Here is a 12,232-nt window from a genome sequence, read left to right on the forward strand (position 1 = left end):
GACACGGTGGACCAATTGCTCGCTGTCGTCGAGTAGTCTGGGATTTCCGCCGTGGTTGGATCGCCCAGGAGCTTAATCCACGCGCGATGTCACGAGTCACTTGAAGATCATCCTGGTACTTGGAATCTCAAGTCCCAGACAAGTTGTGCCCTTGATCACTTTTATTATCCAATAATGTTCTTTATAATCATTTATTCATGCATAGGTTTAATTTTGATGGGACCCAATAGGTCACCCTAGTTTGGTTATCTTGTTACCTTGTTTACCCCTAAACTATTTGGGTAGTTTTGCTATTTCTCTATATGGTCTTGGGTTTAATATTACATTATCTTCATGTTCCAATTATATTGTTATTTATTTATGTTCATGTCAAGATCATTATTTTTAATTGGAACATGAAGCTTAACTTGAGAAACACGTGCCACCACAAGGGTGGAATGGGACGCCGTTTGCTGACTAACTAGGAAAGCTAGTGGAAGACTACCTTAGCCGAAAGTGGCAAGGGTAGTAGGGGAGTAGGCGTGTAGGGAGGTTCTCAGGTTGATTTTGCTGCGATGGCGGTCAGACGAGGGATTCCTACATTGCTCTTCCTAGAACTGTAGCGGGTTTTCAGAAGCTAGTAGAACTTTATAAAGGCCTCGTAGTGGATCCCTAGCCATTCACCTTAGAAGTGTTTAAGGGTCTAGCTAACCCTGGCGACATGGGATACATGACTTGTGGGTACAACGTACAACCTCTACAGAGTGTAAATCTAGTATACTAGTCGTGCTCGCAGTCATGAGAAGCTCAGGACTCTCGCATTATTAAATTATGGAACTAAATTCAATTTGTCATTTGCATTGCATGGGATTTATTATTAATTTTGTTCTATTATTATTATGGTTTGGTATTTACTTACATTTAGTAACTGCTAATAAAATTTTGACCAACTTTAAAAGCAATGCTCAACTTTAACCATTCTCTTTGGTAAGCCTTACACTTCACATGAGCTCCCACCTTTGGCAAGTTCATGCACATTATTCCCCACAACTTGTTGAGCTATGAACGTATGTAAGCTCACTCTTGCTGTCTCACACCCCCCACAGGTCAAGAATAGGTACCACAGGATGAGGCGCATGGAGGATACTGTGATCTGTTCGTGAGAGGTCTAGGTTGTCGTCTCCCAGTCAACTTTGGGGTTGCTGGATCGTTGTCTCCTTACGATGTAATTATTTATTTATTTTGTACAGAAACTCCTATTATATAGTAAAGTTGTAACATTCGTTTCTGTACCATGATTCATCATATGTGTGAGACTTGGTCTCAGCACACTTGGTGATTATGTTCGCGCCCGGGTCCCTAAAACCTGGGTGTGACAGAAGTGGTATCAGAGGAATGTTGACTGTAGGACAAAACCTAGAGAGAACTGGACAACCCTTATTTACTTACCTTTGCTACTCTAATCCTTTCTAAACTTTTCTTAATCTTTTCTCATCTATTTCCGCTTACTCTGATTATTCTTACCTTTTCTTTCTAAAGACAAATGTGGATTTCACACTTTGAAATCATGTACCTAAAGTAACTTTTAGGAATAGGAGACCTACTCTTAGGAAAAAAATCAAGTTCTTATGATACTTGTCTGATTTGGATCTTTGATTGACTGTGATGAATTGTGGAGTAATGTCCACAATTTCATCTGCATATACACCTAGGCATAAGGGAGAATATTTATAAAATAGGCAACACAGATTATCCCCCATTAAAGTATATCTAGCTTCATAAAATCCATCTTATCTTAAAAGATTCTCCCTTATCATAATAGATTCACCTTATCTTGAAAAAATCGTCTTATCCTAACCACTTTACTTATTTCATCCTAAAGTAACAACCAGGACCTAATTCAAAATAATGAGATCTTATTTAGTCTAATCTAGTCACACAAATATAACTTAGATCTGATTTAATATGATAGATTAATCTAACCTACAGAAGCTAACCTCAAGTTGAGCTTATCTAATGTAAGTTACTTAACATGAAAATCAATACTGATAAAATGGATTAGACTCTACTCCTATATAATATGTTTAACTTAATTCACTCTGCACTAAGTTAATAATGACCGACCAACTCGGCCTTAAGCAACTACTTTAACCATTTGATGGTTGCATAACCTATCTGTTTTAACCTAACAGAGATCTGACTTACCTACACCATATAATCCATTATATCTCAAAATAATCTAACATATCATAATAATATATATCCTACCTTGATAGATCTATCTAACTTAAAATAGTCTAATCTAGTTATATCCAGTCTAATCCAGACCCTATCTAATCTAATGTGATCCAATCTAAAGGGAGTTACTTAAACAAGTTGGTTAATACTGGTGTTGGGGGTCTTTTTTCCCGCCGAAGGTCCTCAAGGCAAAAACACCTTCGGCAAAATACTATAAAGGTATACACGGCATGAAGATACAACCCGAGGATGATGCAGACAGAAGCTGAAGCTATGACTGAAGGAGCTTCAGCTTAGCATTATGATGAAGGCAAAGGACGATACCAACTTAAGAAGGAAAAGACTATCTAGTCCTTAATAGTTCGCATTATGATTACAATTAATTATTAGGGACATGAATGTAATTTTGTCCGGGTTGCGTCCCGTGCCTATAAATAGATGAACAGTACCCCCGAACTATTCATGCTGGATTGTAATCGCTTTTGCGTCACTCTCACGTCTTCACCTTCTGGCAAGCCGAAGGTATCATTGTAATATAAATATTGTTGATTTTTTATTCATGTTTATGATATGAGAATATAAATAACTTACTGATTCATAATCATTAGTTTTATTCTTTTGTATTTCATGTACCCCTATTTATATTTGTTCACTGAGATGATGAAGGTATGCCCTTCATGACCTTCTTCTGTCTGATAAAGCCACTTCCCCGGGATAAAAAACCACTAGCTCACTCGAAGGTGAGTCACAGAGGAAATACAATAAAACGGGAAACCACAATATTAAAGTACTAGAGTTATTACATAAATCGGAGTTTTTAAGTAAACTGAAACAAGTTCATAAATTAAAATGCAGCGGATAGTCGATAACGTCAAATGCTGAGGAATAGGGCAAGGCCTAACCCACTACTCCTCCTGCTCCTCTCCTGCTGGAGCAGCATCCCACTCGACCGTCCAACCCGGTGGCAGGGTGGAAGGCCAAGTCACACCATCAACCATGTCCTGTAACGTACCTGCAATGTTTTCGAGCCACAAGCAAGGCTGAGTATACTAATACTCAGCTAGACTTACCCGGTGTGAGGAGTCTACTCCTCTACCTCTAGACCATGCAGCTATTTGGCTGAGGGGTTTGGTTTCCCAAAAGCACTAGCTGAGTCTAAAAACAATTTTAGTTTTTCTAGTTCTAGCATATTTTAATTTAGCTAGGTTTGCTCCTTTCTAAGCATACATGGTGACAAACATTTAATACAACCAACATGTTATCTCATGTAAAACCTCATTTCACTTCTTACTCAATGTAGTACAAGGGGTCAAGCAGTCTCATTACCTGCGAGAAGTAGACGATTCGAATCGAGTTTTAAACCTTGCAAGGCAAACCTAAACACACGACATGTCAGGGCACTCCGTCCCCACACACGTCAACCGTCCCCATCGACATGTCAGGGCACTCCGTCCCCACACACGTCACGGCCTTGGCGTACAATGCTCCAATTGTCCCCGGCTGCCGCCGTGCAACGGCCGCACTTGTACCCACCATAGCTAGCATGGGATAACCCGACTCAGGTCCAGTGAGGGGTAAAGTCTGCGGGAAGGTTCAATCAGGTACTAGGCTTACCGGTTACCATATTTCTCGACATGTGTTTAGTACATTCAAACACTTGACTCAGGTATCCACACATTAATCCTTAAATCCTTTTTCCGTCTCATAGACAAGGCATCCACCCTCGATCCAAGTCCATAGACCATTATAGATCTCGTTATCAAGATGAATACAATCAATGCTTGACCTCGCGCAATTGCTAGAAAAATCACTCGACTTCTACTGAGATCCTAATTAGCAAAGCAGCTACTCGACCTAGCATACTAGTATCCATCCCAAAAAGGAATCCTAAGTTCATGCAACTAAGGGTTTCAAGAAACTCCAAGCCTACAAACATTAAGTGTAGTAAAGTAGCATATATAAACGGTTATGCATAAAACCGGGGCTTGCCTTCAAAAGATGGGTTGTCGGGAGATCCTCGGTGGCAGGCTCCTGACCTGGCTCTTGAACTTCCTCTTGGACAGCTCATTGCATGGGAATGAGCACGTACTCTCCGTCAGCGAGGTTGCAGTCTAATGAATGCAATGAGTGAGATATATGTACGCCATGATATGCAATGTGGTAGTAATAGAAATGATTAAATTGATAGGTAAAGTTAAATCTTACTTCGAGAATTCTAGTGGTATACTTAGCCAATTTTAGGATCAAGTTTGGTTAAGTTAAATGGTCAGAATATCTTAGTGTCCTACTGATTTTCTTTTAATGTCTTAGTGAGAGTTTATTATGATTCTTGCTGAATTCATTGGGGGTGAGACAAATTATCCTTACTAATTCCTTCTTCTCTTTTTCTCTTATACTTTTAAGGTGGGCTTGAACTACAACATAGCATTATAAATTCCCAAAAATCCTGTAAAAATTACAGTAGCTTCTCACCAGTGTATAACTCTCTGTCTAAAAAATTGGGGCTTAAAAAAGTTAAGGGTTTACTCTGTACAAAATTATCAAGTTGTAGGGTAGAGGGGGTGCTTTGAACTACAACTCTCTTCTAACAGTGGATTAATTGCTAAAGCTTATTTTTGCTGGCATTTAGGTGTACTAATATGACTTTGTACCAAGTTTTAGCCATTAATACCTATTGGTCATTTTTCTGTGATTTTCTAAAGTTCTTGGCCAAAGGGGTGCTTTCTACTATCACTATACTTGAAAAATGTCAAACAATAGACTTACAATTTTTCTTATCTTCTACTTTGTGCAAGAGCAATCATTCTGAAATTTGGCAACTTTTTGCTTAGGGGGGAGGGTGGTAGAAATTCTTGGATCATTTGGTCTTTTTCATGGGGTAGGGGGTAATGTGTTTTACCTTACCTTTTTAAATAAGTTTCATATTTTTCTCTGGTGTTCTACTTCATCAATGGTTGGGTAAAAATTTATTTGCCTACTGTTACACAATTTTAGGCTTCCTCATGATTCAATTAGAACATGGACAAAAATCAAGTTTTAATTGTTCACCCCACTTATTATGATGGGTTGGGGTGTCTATTATTTTTGTAGTGGTGTTCTAGTAGTTAGGAGTCCACTGAATTTTCTTTACCCTTTTTACAGGGGTCCTTGTATTTTTAGTCATGGTTTTTCCTTGATTTCTCAGTGCCTAGTAAATATTTAACCTTGAACTAGCTCTGAACTAGGATTCTCTGTATTTCCCTATGTTCTTTAACACTTAAGTATACTAGGAAAAATATGTCCCTTCTTTATTTATTATTTTTCACTGCCTTTCTTAATTTTCTATGTTTTGGACATATATGGTTTTTAATAGACAATCTTGAGTTATTTTTGTATACTGGGGTGCTTAGTATTTTTAAACAGTGCATAAGTTGGGTATGTACCTCCACAAATTTTCTTAAGCCTAGTATGGAAGTATTTCTATTTTTCTGTGTATTTATGGGGTTTAAACAGTTCCCTTATTTAATTCAAAACTCTAAAAATTAGTACAGAAAACATGGGGTTTAGTATTTTTGTCTGATGGTTCATAATATTTGGAATCTAGCAAAATTGGTTTGACAAATTTTGGTTGAATAATACTCAAGTTATGAATTTCCTAAGTTCTCTGCTCATTTTAAAAAGAATAACAGAAATGGTTAAAGGGAAAAATAACTTTGCATCGGGGTCCCTGGCGTGTACTTCCTATTTTCCTTACATACTAGTCCTCAGGTCACTATTCAAATGTGTCTCTAACAAATCAGAAAACCATCTAGGGTTTCACTAAACCTAACCCGAGGTCCTTCCTCTATTTAATCAGTACCCGCGCGCAGAGGAAAGGCAGAGGGGCTTAACGACGGCGAGATTGCTCTGGCAAGGTGGTCGAGGATGTAGGGGAGGTTGCGGCGGTCACGTCGATGTGCAGGTCGACGTCAGGGGTGGTCGAAGTCGGCCGGTCCACGTGCGCAGGCGGCGGAGTTCGTCGGCGGCGAGGGCTCCGGCCTAACCACGGAGAGATAGTCCAATTGGTTGGCTCGGGAGGCTTTACCAGGTGTCATAGAGGCGGTACATGGAAGGAATTGGAAAAAGGCGCAGAGACTTACCCGGTCCACGTTCGCCGGTGAGCGAAAGAAGTCCGGCGAGGGGGATTCGGGGTCTCCGGTGAAGCTCTACCGGTTCTGAGGGCTTGGGGAGCTTCACGGGTCTCTGGCAAAGCTAGCCGAGGTACAAGATCGAGCGGAGATGGGCTGGAGTGGCCTGGCCACGGCGACCGAGTGCTCGGGTGGCTTGGCGGGTGGCGCAGAGCTCTCTGAAGCTAAGGACGAGGTCGGGACAGCGGGGGCAGGCGTGGAGCAAAGTGTGGCACGTCCGAGGGTGGTCTTTAAGGGCGCGGGCAAGCTTGGTCGAGGGCTGCTCTGACACGCGCTCGGGGCGAGCGCGGGGGAGTGCCAATGCGCGCTCTGGCGCCTGGGCATGGCGTCGAGCACGAGGCACCACAGAGAGTGGTCATGTTCAAGCGCTCATTAGCTCCAAATCTTCGCGATTATGGCCATGATCCCTTTGAGAGATATCTTCACCGGACCTTCCTTTGTCGTTTATGTGTGGCGGCTTATAGATTTTGTTGACTGGAGCCAAAGATATGGGGTGATCAAATCGGGTTTGTCTCATTGCGTGAATCCGAGCTAAAACCCTTGACTTGACGTGTCTAGGGCATAAAGCTCGATGCCATCTTCACACACGTTGCAGAGGGGTTAATTTAGCACAACTTTTTCAATGGGGGCTTAATGTTTGGAGTTAGGGATCAAGGTGAACGCGCTCGAGTTCTAGGTGAAGGCTGAAATTCAGAAATCTTAATTTTCATATTTCCCTAGAGAGCTTCCACTTGCATGGCCTTTTTGGGATTTTAAACAATTATTTTGGCCAAACTTTTCTAGTAGTTATTGTAGCTTAATTGGTGTATTTCAACTTTTATAATTAGCCTAAGCCATGATTCCAAGTTTTTCATGATATTTTTACCAATTCCCCCCTTTTCATTGAAATGACCTAATTAAGGTTATTCTAGAGTTTGGACATTTTCCCCACTTTGAGAGCATGATATGGTTAAGGCATGATTCTTAAGATAAAAAGACTTAGTTGAGTTTTTGCTCCTAAGTTGTTGGTGTCTTTTGCTCAATTTGATTCACATGAGATAATGGCCTTGATGTTGGGACTGAGAAGAAACCCTATGTAACACTTGGGTGTTACAAAGAAGCTCCAAAGTAGTTCCTAAGGGGATGCAGAGCTCAAATACCACCTAAGTAAAAGGTGAAGAGACTCCAAAGTCGTTCCTAAGGGAACATAGTGTCTTATTTTTATGAAGCGTTTGATCATTAACATTTGTTGCATCATATCATTGCATCATACTGCATAGCATCGCATCATTCATCATCTCGCATCATCCGAAATAATGGAAAAAGAAGGGAAATTGCTCCTTCAGCCATGATGGCTAACTCATGAGGTCTATCTTCGGCAAAGAATTATGAAAAGGATATTTCTTATGCAAGATATACAACAAAGATCTTTGAGTCTAATAATGCTGCTTCGGCTGAAAGGGGATTTTTCTTTATGAAGCGTGAAAAGAAAGGAAGGTGTTTTTTCGCCTTTGGCTCAAAAATGGTGCGTACCAAGGTTTCACGCTCCACAAAGAAATATATTACATCATGAGATATAGAGTTGGCATTTGTTTTTTAAGAGAACAACACACAAAATTTTGACAAGTGTTTTTATATACAAAGTCTAATCATACTTCTTCAAGATTTTATCAGCAGCTTCGTTCAAGAGTCTATTCATAGCGTCGTCAACAGCTTCATTCACTATCCTGATCACATCAAGAGCGCCTTAGGATTGTATGGCTCCGGAGGAAGAGAAAGTTCGACTGCACCAAACTATAAGTTTTTGTTATTTATGAAGCTACAAGTATTTATGAAGCTAAGTCATGACAAACATACCTATAAGCCTTTCATGTTCTGTGGCTTCTTCAGCTTTCCTCGCTTCTTCTAAAGAAGTATGGGATTCTTTTTCATTTTTTCTAATAGCCTCATTTGCTATTTCTCAGCCACCATTCAACCATACTTCAAAATAAAATTTTGCACTAAGGGCAATAGCTTCGGCTGAAGGATTCTTGACGTCATTCGCTGAAACTGAGAATTCTAGTTGAATTACAGCCTTCGCATGCTCACAACTAGCTTTTTCAAGCAAAGAAATAGCTCCTCGAGCGTCGATGCAGGCACAAAAATCTCCTCTATCACTAAGGATCTCATCAAAAGCTTCGGCTTCGCCTTCAATCCATCTGATAACTCCGTCAGGATCACCATGAATAAAGTTTTGTTTAGTAGGGAACACGCCAACCTTAGCAAAACTACTCTTTAGTTTGTTGCAACATTGCATAGCAATGATTTGCCAAGAAGACTGGAAGGCCTAGATAATTTCCTACCTGCGAGGTCACTATCACCCAGCCAATCCATCGGAGGAGTCTAGGCTAAAATATAGATGTCGCCAATATACAATCATTGAAGACAACTTGTGCATGCGAGGAATTGTTTAGCCATTGCTAAAATGCATCGCCAGGCGCTAGGGCATGGAGTTACTATCCAAAGTCCACCAAGGATTTGGCGGATGCCACATGGACCCTAGGGCCCTCGCCTCAGGATCACGTGATTAGGCTTTTTCTATCCTGGAATTGTTAGCGATTCCTAGAACACTGCTCATAACTGTGAAGCCTGCTAGATGTTTGCACCAAGCAAATGGGGGCCTTCAAAGAAATCCAAATTGATCGCCCCCACATGGCCATTACAACGATGGGGCATAGACATCGTCGGACCTCTCCTAACAACTCAAGAAAACCTGAAGTATGCATTCGTCGCAGTCGAATAGTACACAAGGTGGATAGAGGCAAAGGCAGTTTCTGTTATAACGTTAAACATGTCACAAAAATTTCCTGGCAGAACATCATATGTAGATTTGGGGTCCCCTCTGCAATCACCATAGACAACGGCAAGCAGTTTGACAGTCAGCAGTTTCGGGAATTCTGTGCATCAGTTGGCACCATGGTTAACTTTGCCTCTAGATACCACCCCTTGTCTAATGGTGTAGTAGAAAGAGCAAATGGAAAAATCTCACAGTAGTCAAGAAGTGGCTACATGATGACACGAAGGGTAAATGCCCCGACCAACTGCTCGAAATCATATGGGACCTAAATACAATAGAAACTAGGTGCACAGGATTCACATCCTTCAAGCTAATGTACAGTGTTGAAGCAATGACGCCACAAGAGTTAAAATTCAAATCTCTAAGAGTAGAAAACAACTCAATGTCGGGGACAGACGAGCCTGCGACCAAATATTTGCTCAAGGACTATAGGACCGAAGCTGGACCACAACTGGAGTGTGAAAAATCTACACAAGTTTTACGTGTAAAAGGACTTCGATCGTAAGGGCCTTAACTGCCCATGCAGTATTTAAAACACTAAACATTTGGGTCTATACACTTCTCCTCATAAAGGGGGTGAGGTTTTTAATGAGGCGGAGCCTTGTAATAAAACAATGAAAATCCCCCCTACTCATGTGTCACAGCCAAAACAGCTCGCTCGAGCCCAACATTCAGCCAAGATAAGTCAACGCCGCAGCAAGTAAGATATCGCTCGCAACGTGCGATAGACACCAAAGGGTGTGAAGACGTCTAAGGGTCCATCCAGATTAGAATAAAATCTTAGCAAAGACACCTAAGCGTGCAAAGACCCCTAAGAGTGCAACCAGATTAAAATAAAATCTAGGCGAAGACACCTAAGTGTGTGAAGACGCCTACAGGTGTATCCAAAATGTCGAAGGGTACAGAAAAACCCAGTTAACAAAAATAGATCTAGGTAGGGCCCAACATTTGTCCCTAATCGACAAAGGGGGGACAGGGCAGTGTTTCATGCCCATTTTTCTGATCGGAGAAAACTGCTAGGAAAAAACACCTGGCGCAAAACAGATAATGTGCATTACATGTCTACAACACAACACGTAGTCAAGGACTAGGGGGCTCTTCCTTCAGGATAAGTTTGTGCTCCCTACAATTGAATATCATAATCTCAAGCTCTAGGCCCTTGCCAAAAAGTCTGAGGACGAACTCGCTAACACGATCTAAAGTGTGGTCTTTACTCAAAGCCCTCGTCAAAACAACATGACGAGGCCTAAGGTTTACCTCACTGATTTCGCTAGCATTAATGCACAGCTCCCTACCCGAGACATGATCAACTAAGTTAAAATACTGTAACACCTCAAGTGTTAGCTAGGAAGTTTAACCCAACCCACACCCATATAACCTATTATCACATGTGGATCACTTAGAACAAAAGTCACCAAAGTCAAGGATCAAAACTCTAATTAGGTACTAAATATCCTAGAAGGCTTAGCATAGCCATCCCATAGTGATCAATGAGAAGGAGTGACCAAAACCCTGACCTTACCATTTTAAGAGCATATAGGCCCTAAGATAGAGTGGTTAAAAAACTACAAAATCACCTTATTACAAAGTGGACCATTAACAAAAGTTATAACTCACTAAATACTTAGCAAAAGTTATTAAGGGATGGTCACCAAAAAGGTAAAGCAAAGACCCTAAATAAGTCACCCAAAGTGAGAGAAGGGGGAGAAAATCTGGATTTGCATAAACACCAAAATCAGCCCTTAGCAAAGACCCCATGTGTTGACTAAGCTACAAACTCCAAACCTGTTGACCCTAATTACAAAAGATGTGCCTAATTACCTAATCTAACCCCGATCAAAAGGTGATCTCGAGACCAGGCCTTTTGACTTGACTTTACACACATTTTTCCTCTGGTTCAGTCTGAAAGACAAACTAGTTTTCCCTCCTCTATATCGCCTAATCCAACAAGCAAAATCATTTGACCCCCATACACCATAGCTAGGTTAGAGCATAAGCAATAATCTTTATTTAAGGATTTGGCTGAGATCTGGCTCTAATAAGTGACCACACATAAAATAAAATGGACAAACACTCGGTCGCCAGGTGTTTGATGTTGGTAGGCAGAAGTCAAGCAGGCTCTGCCCCTCCGCGCGCTCCCGTGCAGTTGGTCGCCCACCACCGTGCCTCGTACCTATAAAGGCCGCTCGAGCACTCAGTCACCCCCTTCATTCCTCACTAATTCCAACGCTCAACTTCCTTGAGCCATTGCCTAACTCCGGTCAGCTCTACGCGCGTCGCAACCGCCTCCGTGAGCCGGCCACCAAGGCCTACCCTCTCTGGCCATCCTCTGCTCAATCTAGCCCCACAATCATCTTCCCCGAGGGCCCGTAGAACCTTCCCGAGCTTGAGCCAGAGCTCTACCATGCCAGAGAAGGGAGCTTGACCTCGCCGAAATCCTCACGCCCGCAGGTGAATGTGGACCGAGCTCCACAGTTTGTCGTCGTCCAATTACTTGGACCAGCAACTCCACCATCACCCCTTGAAGCTCCCCGGCCAGCCCGACCAAATGCTACCGCCTCCGGCTAGCCTAAATCGAAGCCGTTGTCGAGCTCCACCGCCTGGATACGTGGACCAGGCGATTCTGAGAGAACCTAGAGGAGGGTGAATAGGTGATCCTGCAAAATTTACTTCAAACAACACAAATTTGGTCTATAAAAAGAGTTAGTGTAAACTAAAATCAAGTTCGAATGAGGAGAGGAGAGAAAAATAGACTCTTCACTTGATTCTCCCTTAAGATGTGTATTAAACTAGGAGCAATATCATAAGTGAAGCCTAACATTAAAGGAAGACAAAAATCGCAGTAAAGTAAAGTGGACATGAGACAACGATTTTTTTCCCGTGGTTCGGCCAAAGACTACCTCCACGTTGAGGTGACCTCCTTCGGTCAAGGGTTGCACTCAACCCCTCTCAAGTGATCCAAATATAAAACTTGAGTGCCACAATTTTCTTGTTTATACCAATCCCGTTTTTGAGGAATGTCCACAAGTTGGAG

Source organism: Zea mays, chromosome 1 (assembly GCF_902167145.1).
Source record: "Zea mays cultivar B73 chromosome 1, Zm-B73-REFERENCE-NAM-5.0, whole genome shotgun sequence".
NCBI classification, from domain to species: Eukaryota; Viridiplantae; Streptophyta; class Magnoliopsida; order Poales; family Poaceae; genus Zea; species Zea mays.